Below are 13,924 nucleotides of genomic sequence, written 5' to 3'. Positions count from 1 at the left end.
CATTTCTTTTGATATTTTAGTGAATACCTTCATTTTGTTTGCCAAGCTTTCGTGTTGCTACTTCAAATAAGATCGTAGCAACATATATTTCTTAATATCTAATCCATGTTTGATATTCAGTAATGTTCTCATCATGAAAAATTGGGAATACCATTTTTATTTTTGTTTTGGTTGCCAATTCATAAAAATAAACTCTCATTCCACTAATCTTTCGAATCTTACACTTTTTTTGATACATATAATTGAAAAATAATAATATTTTTTGTGTCCTTGTTCACCGAACACCTCGAGGTCAAATTCAAGGATGTCCGTTCGTGCAGCCGTAAAAACGATAACTCTTGAACGAAAAAATCAGAAACCAGAAATTTTCAGGGGGGTTCATCTTAATTAAGTTCGTATCAGGTCAATTGAAAAGTCCCCGGTCTGATGCACAAATGACGGTGCTAGTAATAAATCCATATGATTTTTAGTTAGTACCAGCGTTCAAACGATACGTGTCGAAATTTGACAGCAGTCCGACCAATTTTCCAAATTTTTTGAATTCAACCGAAAAAATAACACATGGATAAGAAATAAACACTGAGTAGGTCGTAACTTGTTCCTTTTGATGCAAACAGTCATAAATTCGATTGAAACACATTACAAACACAAGGCAGTTTCATCTAGTGATACTTTGTCTAAACCTGTTAATCCCTAAATCAATTCAAAGGTAGACGGATGTGGGTAAGCATAGAATGAAATAGCTGGAATTCCTTTTTTTCATCCAAACCCAATAGTTTCTCTCATTGTTAGGCCAATTGAAAAGTTCCCGATCTCATGCACAGATGGCGGTGTTAGTATTAAATCCATATGATTTTTAGTTAGTACCAACGTTCAAACAATACGTGTCGAAATTTGACAGCAGTCCGACCATTAGTTGAGAGTGTAGCTACTTTTGTTATCTGGTAAAAAGATGAAGAAAAAAGACTTTGGTGTGCTGATGAAATATTGCCTTTTGAAGGGAAAAAATACAGTTGAAGCAAAATCTTGGCTTGATGGGGTGTTTCCGGGGTCCGCACCAGGAAAATCAACCATTGGTATAATAATAATGATAATGATAATAATATCTATTCATCAATTTCACAATCAAATCGAATAGAAGCAATTGACAATACAAGAAAGAGATACAATTAATGAATCAGATATCATTCTACTAGTCTAGTTGAAATCTATGACGTGTTATATGATCTTTTAAGTGATGTTTTCTCTTGAATTTTAATGGGCATTCTGGACAACCAAAACTTCTCTCATCTCCACAATCGTATTTTTGATGACTCTTGAGTGTTTTTTGAAACATGCTGAGTTTAAACGTGGTAAAATGAGCACCGAAGACGGCGAACACAGTGGACGCCCAAAAGAGGCTGTTACCGACGAAAAAATGAAAGAAGTTCACAAAATAATTTTGAATGACACTAAAGTGAAGTTGAGCGAGATAGCAGACATTGTGAAGATATAATCTGACCGTTTACATCATATCATTCACGAATATTTGTACATGAGAAAGCTGTGTGCAAAATGGGTGCCACGCGAGCTCAAAATCGATCAAAAGCAACAACGTGTTAATGATTCTGAGCAGTGTTTGAAGCTGTTTAAGACAATGCGTCGCGTCACAAATCAATGAAAACAATGGCAAAATTGCACGAATTAGGCTTGGAATTGCTTCTGCATCCACCGTATTCGCCAGATCTGGCCCCCAGCGACTTTTTCTTGTTCTCAGACCTCAAAAGGATGCCCGCTGGAAAGAAATTTAGCGCCAATAAAGAAAAAATCGTCGAAACTGAGACCTATTTTGAAGCGAAAGATCGGACCCCAAGACTGCTATCGAAATCGCTATAATCGCTGTATCGCACTTAAAGACAACTATGTTGAATAATAAAATCGAATTTTGCCAAAAAATTTGTTTTACTATGCTAGACCAGATAATTTTCAATAGGCCTGTTACATATTTCTTGAGTCCTCGTTCACCGAACACTTCGTGGTCAAATTCAAGGATGTCCGTTCGTGCAGCCGTAAAAACGATAACTCTTGAACAAACAAATCAGAAACCAGAAATTTTCAGGGTGGGCTCGGATTTTAAGTTCGTAAATGGGCAAATTCTAGGTTCCATAAATATGACCGTTCAAAATTTTGTTTTCTTTCGTGTAAAAAATCAAGCTGATCACATAGAACCATAGAAAATTGAAGAAGTATATTGGAGAATAATATTCAATATTCCTGGGATTAGAGATCTGAAAGCGTTGAAATTTAGCATGTTAATAAAGCATGAGTATTTCAAGCTTCGTTCAAAATTTCATGTGGAACGCTCAACCAGGAACGTAAAAAATTCAAGAAGATATTGAAAAAGAAATACTCAATATTTTCGTGAAATAATTGGTGTTGATAGCTCTATTAGAATCATAGAAAATTCAAGAGTCTATCGAAAAAGGGGATCTCTATTCGTTCATGGGTCAATTCGTCATTGGATTGACGAGCACTCAAAAGCTCCTGACTTCTCATTAGTGCTTTTTAAATTTTTTTGTCTCAACTAATCATGAATTCGAAGAGAAATGCCTTCATTCCAATGAAATAAAAAATATTTTTTGAAATTTTATTGTAAGGTGAATCAGTAAAAGAAGTACCCTGTATATAATTATCAGAACAAACGGAACAAATTTCATTTCGATAGAGGTAGCAATTCTTCAATCTACACAACCATAACTCATATCATTTTCACTCCCAGCGATTATACAATATGCCTGATTTCATTCATCAAATCGATAAAAATGATGCGTCGCTTAAATAAACATTATCGGAGCAATCAATCAGCTTGATCATGATTGTAGACATTATTGCAGGAGACGCTTCAAGCATTGTAATGAGCTGATGATAGGTATTGAGCATTGCCATTAATGAAACCATTTGCAACTCCTATAATTTGAAAAAAAAGATAAAGTTTACGATTGTTTTATCCTTGCTAATGAATCACAGCCATGACATTTGACATTGCTCGTTCGAAAAAGGTGTTTTTTTCGATTATGAAGCAGATGTTCATTTGGAATTATTATCAGTTACCATGTTGTTGTTTATGAATATTAAATTACCAATAAAAGTTTTTTTATTTGAAATAACTGAAGATGTCAGGTCTTGAAAATCTTTATTGATATATTGTTTGTTGTCTACGTCAACCAAACTTGAATATTATGATTTTAATGATCTGATAAATAGTGTATCCAGAGTTCAATATTTGAATTTTGCCGCATCAAAGTTTCATGAAAATTAACACTTAGGGTGGAAAATACACGTTCTTCTCAGAATGAAATTGAACTTGGTGTTCCATAGGGTTCTGTACTAGGGCCATTGCTTTCCAGTTTATTTTTTAATAATTCATGGAATTTAAAGGTTGGTGAAATTGTAATTTTAGTAGATGACAGTTTATTCATTTTGAAAGAAAATAATTCAAGCGAGCTTATGGACCTGTGTGAATGGCTGATATAGAGCTTCATCCCAGCCAACAGACCCATATTAAATGTTGATACGAAATTGATTGAATTTGAAATGAAAAAACGCTCCAGTCAACTGTAAACTCTAAACAAATTGATTCCATTAACAATTAAAAGGTTCACAAAATCATTTCCAGGTAGTAGTTCTATTTTCACCATGTGAATTAATGAAACTATTTTTTTTAGGTTACAAGACCAAAATTAGATGTTGTATCAACAAAATACCGCTGCTTTTATCGAACACCGTTGACAATTTTGCTTCCTTGAATTCATCACATGATTACTAAATGCGAATAGCCAATGGTTTTCCAAAAATGATTGAAAACTTTCGTTTCAAACTTCAATCGCACTTTCGACGTTTTTTTTCACCAAATTCGCCCAATCAAACATGAAAGATAAGAAATATTATTAAATGAACATGCGAGGCTATTCTTATGATAAAATTTTTTAATTCATATCTTATCTCTGAAATTTTTGATCATACTTTCTATTCCTGGCAGTATTATCTAGCTCATCACGATAAAAATGCATTTCAGTTGGATGTTCGAAAATTGTTGTTTTATCATCTATATCATAATTCCGATAATACCAGTCCTTTGAATTTTGTAAAAACACATCCATTCCTGCTAACATTTCCTCTTTGACACGTTTCTAACTTGATTATGGAAAATTGCGATATATTCTGTACTGTGTTTGTTTGAATAAGGATCGACGAGCTCTCACAAATTTTGCATTGTGTGTCAATTATAGCGCAGAAAGGTATGTGAATAATGTAAAATTGTTTATTTACGAGCATTATATTTGGTCTGATATGTGTTATTATTTTCTGACGATATGCTGTTGAAACAGAGCTTGACATTTCCATTTTTAGATTCTCGGTTGGTAGAAGTGTATAGAAATGCGACACAGGTTGCAAAATCTGTTCGATCATCAAAAGAATCATGTTATGGGATGTGGAGTAGACATGGGATAACTGAAAGTCATCAAGAATTCTAGTAATAATAATCTCATTTTATGTACTCTTAATGAAATGTAATGGGTTTGTTTCGAGCGTAATAGATAAATCGGAAGATCAATTAGGTTTACTATTTTAATTTGCTGAGATATTTTGATGTTTGTGGGGTTATAAAAGCAAATTTGATCTTTATAGATAAGGATAAATTGAAGGATAATTTTCTGTTTCTTTTAGTTGTCTACATTTTCGTTAAAAATGTTTTTTATTATTGTTTCAATCGTTGGCTTGAGTGTTAATCGAAAACTGCTCAATTTGAAAGCGGTACAATGAATTTGGATAGTTAATACATGGTTCATGCTACATGGACTGTCTTTCTATAGTGTTGATATAATATAATATACTATCACCAGAAAGCCAGATGATAGATTCACATATTTGATGGAAATAGTTAGTTGGCTGATTTACCTAGCTGATATATTAACCTAGTCCACAGATTTTACTGGATTCATAAATGCATATAGGATATATATGAACTATTTTATGTACATGTGAATCAAGTGAAGAGTGACTTGGCAGATGAAAAAACACGTCGTAGCCACTAACTCAATGTCAAAGATTTCCTCAATTTTATTTCCTTTGGGATATGTAAATGAGAAGTTCTGACAAACCTTAAGTGTATTCAAGAAATTACTCCTAAATCATTGTATATATTAGTAACCAATTAGCAGCATATCAGGTCTAGAAAGAACCAAACAGCGATTAAGACAATTTGGCAACTATAAAAGGACGAATGTTATCATAGATTCATATACCTAATCCCGCATAGAAAATTTTTAAACACTTGTTGAAACCAAGACTAAAGAGGTTAAAAGTCAACAGCCTTGAAAATATATTAATAGTCGACACATTTATTTTTATAAATCTATGCAGTGAAATCTATCAGATGAGTAGGACTCTTTAAGTATCATATACTGAACTGAACTTGTATTGTATTTTGTATTGGGATTATAAAATATCGATTTGATCATCTTCTTGAATATCGAACTAACATTTGAAAATATTGAAATAGTTCCTACAATGGCTTCTTGAACGACGTTTTGTTCTAGTTTATCTTTAAGGTGTACTACTCTATTACTCAAACTTCTGCAGAATGTACAATTTTCAATTACAATAGCAGAAACGCATGCTGAACCTCCGATTCAAAGTCTTCGCTTTTCTAAATTGTTTTGCATCTATAGGTAATTATACATTGTTAGTGTCCAATCTGGGAGATATTCGAGAAAGAATCACTTTTATTTTTTATTCTCATAAGCTTGTTAATTTATCAAGTTTGGACCAAAATGCTTAGAGGTGTCCTCACTTATGCTCATTAAAATTTTCGTCAAGAATCCGTGCCTAAAACTGTCATCTGTGTAATTATTTTAATCTGAAAACGACGGTGTCGCTAAAATAGATTCTCACATAATATCTGACAAGTGAACCATGATGATATCGAAAAAAACATGTCAACAAATTCATAAGTGAATACTTAAATTCAAATGTAATTCTCATCTGCATCAAATGGAATTACTTCTACATATTGAGCATTGAAGATCAATGTGATGATAATGATATGGATAGTTACAACTAACATCTTTTACTTTTCATTTCAATTCAATCAATGGGAAGCAATCTCTTAGAAATTCATAGACATCTTTGAATAATTTACAAAAAATAGCTCATTATTAATTATTATTTGTAAGAAAAAGTTCACCTTCCACATAAATAAATGTTCAATGAAGAGAAGTATAAATCGATGAACCATGTTTATTGAATTGATATGATTTAACATAAATCAAAAGACAGTAGTAGCTATTAAATTAAATGTAATTATTCAATTAATATGTTAAACAGTGGATGGAAATATCCAATCTTTCCTTGAATACAATATCTGCAGAAAAATGTTACGAATAGAGGGTTATCGAGATAATTTGCTTAGCCATAATTTGCAGTTTTTTTTTTTAAGAGAATTTTCTAATTTTGTTGAATAATCTGGTTGTGAAGGCTTCAGCCTTAAAAGTTAATATTCTTGTTTTCAACAAACGAGTGTTTTATATTCAATATCACAGGCCTCGAATACGATTCCACCCATATCAATTGAATACAAAACAAATAATTACTCATTTTTCGGAAGAAATTGGTTAATTTCAGCATTGGCATTAACCAATTAGCCAAAAGACGGTCCTGGGTATTATTAGTTGAAAACAGAAATATCGATAATGAAATAAACTCCCCAATTCCTATCGGCGAAAATTCAAAAAGCCACACATTTTGGACGAAAAGATGCCAACGAGAGTCCACACCATATATTCTATGCATTTTGATCCGGAGCAAATCAAGGAAGTGATTTCACAAGTATCTATGGACGGATCTCTCCATAGATTTATACAATCTACTATAAAAAATCTTCAAACTCGAAAGTAGAGGTTAAAAGTAACAGCTTTAGAATACCATCAATAGGCAAACATTGAATTTTAAGGACTTATATTTCACTGGCGTTTAGAAAGAAAAACTTTTGAGTTATCCTTAACATTGTTCTTCTCCTTGAATGTATTTATGGACGGATTCATACAATCTTTCACAGAAAATCTTCGCACACCTGCCAAACTTAAAAGTAAAGCTAAGGTTAAAAGTCAACAGTTTCAAGAAGCAATCAATAGGCCAAATATTCAATTTTATGGAATATATTTTAATGACGCTTGAATATAAAAATTGTTTAGTTATCTTTAACATTGTTCTTCTCCTTGAATTTTTCTATGGCCGGTTCTCCCCATAGAAAATCTTCACATAACTGTCAAAATTGAAAGAAGAGGTCAAAAGTCAAAAACTTTCAAAAACCAGTAGTAAGTGAACCATCCAATTTCATGAAATATTTCATCGACGCTTAAAGGTAAAAATTCTTGAATTATCCTTAACATTGTTCTTCTCCTTGAATATCGACCGCGGACAAGTCGATCTCGAAGGGAAACACCTCGTTCACTTCGAACTTTTTCGCAACCGGCGCCAGCAAGTATCCGCCACAAACCAGGCCGAATAAAGTTCACCTTCAAATTTGTTTGTATACGCGAATACCTTTGCCGTGTTTTATTTTCCATTCGCAAACAAAATTCTGCCCCATATCGCCTTCTAGATAGAGAGCGGGCGTCTGAAACATTATAAATGTCTTCGGATATAATTGTTCAATTATCGGATACCGCGAATTATTCGATTCGACTTATCGGATACCAGCGACCGCGGCGCGTCGTTCTTTTTTTATTTAATTTATCGATTTATCCAGTTGGCGTATCGGTAATTGTCGGTTATTATTATACGGTTATCATTGGGTTTTAATTATCTCTCTCGCTTGTATTTAATTCCAGCCGTAAATCGAATGTCGACTTCGTTTTGAGAAACGTCGCCGCGACTGGTGTGAAAGCGGCTTTAAGTTGTTCTCTTTCGACTGATGCTGGTAAGTGGGTTGAGACGAAACGATATAGGTCAGTTCGTCTTTATTCTATCATCATTCATCTGAAATTTTACGTATGATTATCCTTGATTATTGCCATTATCCAGGCGGATTGGAGAAATTATGAAAATTGCATTGTTGCGCGCTTTCTAAAGGCACGGAGCGGCTTTTGAGTGATTTTAAATCGTTAAGATTATGAAATTAAGAGCCCGTGAATGCACAGCTCTTGATATGTAGCGTGTTGAATTCATATTTTAAAGAAACCAATATTTTTTTGACCTGTTAGGAGATAAAGTAAACTTTTTAATCTTGGCTTTCGCGGTTCTTTCTTGAGGTGTATTATCAGTTTCTTATACCATCGTAAATTATTACTAAGCTAAAAAATACATGTTTTTCTGTATATGAAATCGAACTCGGTGTCCCAAAGGGTTCTGTATTCGGACCATTGCATTTTATTCGTTAACGATCCACTAAAGCATATAAAATTTGGAAAAATTCTACTTTTCGTGGATTATACTTCATTTATTTTGAAAGCAAGCAGTTTCAGCGAGCTTAAAATGAAGATCTTTAGCTTGTAGTGCCAGGCCAACAGACTCATATTAAATATTGTCAAAAAAAATTGTTTAAATTTGAATTGAGAAAAACATTTCCATTAAATCTGAATTCTGGAACGAATATACCTTGCTCCAAAAATTGTACGAAGTTTCTGGTTGTAATTATTAACAGTTATTTAAGATGGTACCATCATATCGTTTTGCATCAGTACAAAAACTGTCCACTTTTTTTTACGCATTCGTAGAGTGTTCCACTCGATGCACTTATTGAATGTATGTTATTTATGGCCTACTTCACTCTTATTTATTCTTTAACATTGAGGTCTGAGGCAATTGAATTGACTTTAGTTGATTGTTCATTACACAAAGAAACACGAGAAACGATACGTGTGCTGAGAAACAATACTGTATTTTACCTATGATTTTTGAAGTCATCTCATACGAATTTTGTAAATCACTATTATTTCTTGAATATAAAATAAAACCTGCCAGTTGTCTCTATATTAATACGTGTCTGCTGTTGTTGAGCCTAATTTGGGGGGATATGTAGTTTCAACAAGACGTTGCTTCCTGTCGCAAAGGCATCTTATCAATCGATTTATTGATGGAATTATCTCAAGAAATGATCCAGTTAAATATCCTCCCAGGTTATCTATATGATCAACACCTTGGGATCTCTTTCTTTCGAGATATGTTAAAAAACAAGTTTGTATTGATGATCCATCAACAATTAACCAATTGAAAATCGGCATTTGAAATAGTGTTAAAGTATCATTTATATGTATGTTTTTTATCTTTAAATTGTTTCATTACTATTGTAAAAACTATTATAATGAATTCAGTGTAAGTACATAACACCTCACTCAATACCTCTTGCGCCTGGCTCCAGATGGCACCAACAAAGTCATACGACTTTTTTCCTTGTTAGTACAAGGTTCAAGAGATGTGTTTTAAAATTTCGAAAGAAAGAATCAAGTCTGTATTGAGATATTGAAGGTTGAGTAATGCTACATTTGTGGCTCTTTGAAAAATGTACCAACGAGTTTCGTGTGAACAGATGAAATCCATGGTCAAATGGAACTGATTGACTACCCAGTTCATTCTCCAGATCTGGCCCCCAGTGATCACTGGCTTTTTGCTTGTACCTCAGAAGAATGCTCTAGAGAAAGAAGTTAAAATCTAATGAATAAGCCAAAGACAAATCTTTCTACGGAAAAGGTATTGAAAATGAAAAGTTACAAGAACGTCGTCACTCTTGAAGAGGTTACTATGTTGATAACTAAACTCGAATTTTCAAGAAAACATGTGTTCTAACTGGTTAGGTCCGGGACTTATTAAGTGGAGAGTTATCTAAGTGACTTTGTAGATTGCACTACAAGAAGATGAGACTATAGGAGACCAAAATCAAATAATGGGTTGCGCAGTGGTTCAGAGGCCAAGAGCGTCAGTTTTAGATATTTTGGTGTATCAGCATCATCACCATGATCTCTGTTCTTTTATCTCATTTCAAATGCTCTTGGAATTAAAATAGAAAATAAGCAACGTTGTTGTACCATTTCAAGTCTTAGTTCCGAGAACATTATAAACAGGCTCTGTTCCAGCTTGATACTTGACACACTAATTTTTCATCAGAAGTCGTTCAAAATTTCAGTCAGAATAGATGTCATTCCTCATGTAAATCTGTCAACAGCCAGTTACAACCACCATAAATCCGACAAATCGTGTAAAGAGTGAAAACCAGCTGAAAACCTCGTTTCGCGTCAGACCACTAGAACGCAAGTAGACAAGCAAAACGACCAACATTTCTCTGTCAAACCGATGAAAGTTGTATCTGTCGTCGGCCGTCTAATGCCCACAACTCTTCGTGGTCCGCCTGGCCTTAAAACCGTTCTAACAAGTACGCGACGTTTCGTAACTATCGAGCTATTTTTGTGGGGGACCAGCCTCGCCGAACGAACCACCTGATCGGCGAGGTGCATACGGGCCGGTAGCCTGATGAATGATCGGGCCAGTCCTCCAATCCTCTCCGCAACGAACAAATAAACTACGAAAATACATTTTGTCGAGCGGATGACATCACTGAGATTTTTACGATCCGAATTTCATTGTTTGCAGATAGAATCGTTTAGAGAATTCCAGTTTTATGGTCGCGCGTGTTTTCATTCTCGGAGACAATGTATATGGACGTGAGGTGATGCGTGGGATATACGGGATGTTGACACATTTGTACCCATAATAGGGGAAAGCGGTGAGCTGTGAGCGTATACTTTATTGTAGGAACATCTATCGGAGGTGGTCAAGTGCTGGGACATTTTCGTTGCCGATGGGTTTGTATAATAAGGACAGTATAAAAAAATACTGCCGACACTACTTCCATTCTGTCGATACTAAACCGATATATAAAAAGGATCAATTTTTCCTATATGACAATCTTTAAAAATCTGTGCCTATTTTCTCATACAAATTATCAGGAAACGATTCGACGCAAAGTAACCAAATAGTCTTGTAGAGCTAGTTTCCTCTAGCTTCGGTTGACCATTTATTCTTTGTCGTGTTCAGTAAGCTGATACTTTATTGGAAGAACATCTATCAGATGAATTCAAGTGCTTGGCAATCGTTTTTACCGATCGTTTCGTATAATAATTACAGTATAAAAGGTAAGATTATTATAATACTTTTGACGCTATTTTCTTTCTATCGACATTATACCGACTTGCAGGCAGAAGCAATCTCCCTCTCAAAACCATCAATAGGTGATTCGACGGTCTTGTATGGTTAGTTGTTCAGGTCAAGTTTCCTGTAAGCAGACACTTCATTTGAGGAACATCTATCGGAGGTGGTCAAGTACTAATAAAATTGTTCTTGCTGATGTTTTCTCATAACGAAGGCAATTTGGATAGTGGTGTTATTATTTTTCTCTAATTCTGTGGTTATTCCGTTCATTCTTCCACATCTTGTAGAACAAAATCGTGCGAGAATATATCAGAAACGCACAGTTTTCATGGTTATATTTTATTATTCTATGGTGGTACTCCGAACTTTCCGCCACGGCTTCGTCTGTCAATTCATCAATTTGCCTTACAGAAATCAGTTCTGCCAACCAACATTTTTCAATGCAAAAATCACTAAAATATATTTATGGAAATATTTCATTAATTTCAATGAAAATGCAATGAATTAGAGAAAATAATGTATAATACTCGTACAGAAGGCTCATTATACCACTCGTTCATTCCAAAACTCGCCACTTCGTGGCTCGTTTTTGAATTTTGAACTCGTGGAAGAATATCAATGCCTTCTGCACTTGTATTATAAATAACTATACTGTAACTATGCTGAGACTTCTTTCATTCTGTGACACTATACCGAAAGTATAAGCAGAAGCAATTTTTTTATAATTACATAACAATCTCTAAAAAATGTGCTAATATTTCTCCCCCATTGGTGAGTGATTCTATTTATACTATTTTACATCTATTTCATAGTATTCATTCATACATGAAAATATATGTACACAAGTTCATGTAAAAAAAACATGATCATCATCAAAGAGTTACATGGCCCGTCAATACAATCAATAGTTGTATATGAACGCAAAAAAAAAACATTGACAGTCAAAAGAACAATACCAAACATCAACCAAGAAATTAATATGGAATAATACACTATCCTCTCCAGTAGTATCTTCTTGACAGCCCTATTAAATTCGCTTGGTGCTAAGCGCTTGATATCCTCTGGGAGACCATTGTAGAGCTTCAGACATACATAGGTTGGACCTTGCTTCATGAGATGTTCTCCTGGTGACCATGCACATCATTTTCGCAGACAAGTATGAACACTGCTACTGCGGTTAGAATTTTTTCATTCCTGAAGACATCTCTAACAACTGTCAGTGCTCCTCATGCCGTATATGTCCCTTATTGCCTTTTTCGGATGAAGGAGAACTTTTCAGGCATGACTGCATTGGTCTCAAAAGATGATATATGTTGCCAGCCTGTGAAATGCTGAATAGTTGGTGAGCTTGGAAATTTCGGTTGTTGATATGTGCTTCATTGTCCTCATCATAAGGATTTCTGTCGACAGTTTCTTGCATAATTTATCAATCTGCTATCCCCAGCTCAAAAAAGTCTGAAATCCCAAACCAAGATATGTCAGGGTTGATTCCTCACCCTCTCTATTGCTGTACAGAAGCCTTTGCAGAAAACCAGTCCACCTGAATATCACCTCTACAGTCTGAGATATTCAGAAATGCAACTTCATCGGTATAGTCACAAGCCTTATCTGCTGGAATATTCTCGTATATGTCGTTGATGAAAACGATGAACATTAGTGGCTCCAGTATGGAACCCTGTGGGGTCCCGACCTCCACCTTTCTTAGTTCAGATACAATGTCATTTCAGTTCACCGCTTACAACTTATTTATCAGACACGTTGAGAGATGAATGGTTATAATGGCAATAATAAGTATTATTTCTTATGTCATTTGTGTTCGGTAGGTTGGGTTGGGCTAGGTTAGGTTGAAAGTATCGAAAGCTCTGTAACATCCCTACTGGAAAGATCGACATCTTATGGGTATACCTACCCCGGAAACGAAATACCGGCACACTGCAAAGAAAAGCTTAAAGACCAAATTAAGAACCTTGATGCTAGACCCTATGTTATTGAGCATCACCACTTCTTCCATCCACACAGCATCCCAGCCTAATGGACCCCACTAACCGCCAATACCTTCGATTTTTTCTTGGGACCAACGGCTCCATTTATCTCGACACGTAGTGAGTTAAACGGTCACGTTTAACGGGCAAGCAATACCGACCACGATAGTTTCGATTTGAGAGATGAAGTATTGAAAAGAAGGGGGTCATTGCCGCTCGCTCGGCCGCGTCGACTGCAGCCGTTTTGCATACGAGGTCGAAAAAAGCGCCAGATGCATATCGCGCTCCGGGCTACATTTTTTGACGGATATTCTTGAGGTGTCCGCTCCGTTGGGGATAAATGGCTGGACTCATTCGGCTCAAGGATGGAGGACCCGAGGTGCCATTAAGATCATTTGCATTTCCTGCGTATTGGAAAACGCTCTGCGGTGGTTAGGTGTGACTGCAGAGTGACGAAGACTTGTTTTAATTGCGGCTAGGAGATACCTATCGCTGCAGATCATCTACGGGACTTTAGAGTTAAGTTCCGTTGGATTTAGGACAGTCAATACAATGTTGAAAGCTTTTACTATCGATTCTTTGACAGAGTTGAAAGATTGCGAGCTCTTAGTCAGATCTGCTTTGTGATAACCCAAGATAAAAAACCTTTGAAGATGCTAAGCATCCACCGAAGTAGCCAAAATGACAAAAAGTTCAAAGCCTGCATTTTTCCTTGATGGAGGAAAGGACCCATTTTCATTATGTTGTAGTTCTTTGTA

At 35.1% G+C, this 13,924-nt stretch overlaps 2 protein-coding genes across 4 annotated transcripts in view; one reads left to right on the top strand and one right to left on the bottom strand.

Moving 5' to 3' along the window:
- The window catches only part of LOC123681330 (synapsin-like), a 126,693-nt gene that overhangs the window by 41,924 nt on the left and 70,845 nt on the right, over positions 1-13,924 (bottom strand). The gene's annotated exons all lie outside the window — the stretch shown is intronic.
- LOC123681331 (tissue inhibitor of metalloproteinase) overlaps positions 1-13,924 on the top strand; it is a 96,737-nt gene that overhangs the window by 28,026 nt on the left and 54,787 nt on the right. Inside the window, exon 1 of one of the 3 annotated variants that reach the window (XM_045619672.1) lies at positions 4,054-4,277. The exons of 1 other annotated variant lie outside the window; for it this stretch is intronic. The gene's annotated coding sequence lies outside the window, so the exon portion shown is untranslated. Of the gene's footprint in view, positions 1-4,053; positions 4,278-7,830; positions 7,961-13,924 lie in introns of those variants that run through there. One more of the 3 variants, XM_045619673.1, reaches the window with a different exon arrangement.

This window comes from Harmonia axyridis, chromosome 5 (genome assembly GCF_914767665.1).
Source record: "Harmonia axyridis chromosome 5, icHarAxyr1.1, whole genome shotgun sequence".
Lineage (NCBI taxonomy): Eukaryota > Metazoa > Arthropoda > Insecta > Coleoptera > Coccinellidae > Harmonia > Harmonia axyridis.
The sequence above is the reverse complement of the archived record's forward strand: the minus strand, read 5'-3'. Positions and strand labels throughout refer to the sequence as shown.